Consider the following 221-nt stretch of genomic DNA (forward strand, 5'->3'; position numbering starts at 1 on the left):
GGGCGACGTCACCCCCGGCGTGTTCCTTTATTCTGTAACGAGGCAGAACCCAGACCAGACAGGAAGGTGGTGGAAACCCATTACTTAACACACAACACAAACCCACGAGGGGGTAAACAAACAATCAACAATAACATCTTATCTGCTGACTAGACTAAATCAAACAATACTTGACAAAAACCCAATAACTGACTTATCTTGACTAGATACTATGAAGGTAG

Source organism: Barbatula barbatula (assembly GCF_947034865.1).
Source record: "Barbatula barbatula genome assembly, chromosome: 14".
Lineage (NCBI taxonomy): Eukaryota > Metazoa > Chordata > Actinopteri > Cypriniformes > Nemacheilidae > Barbatula > Barbatula barbatula.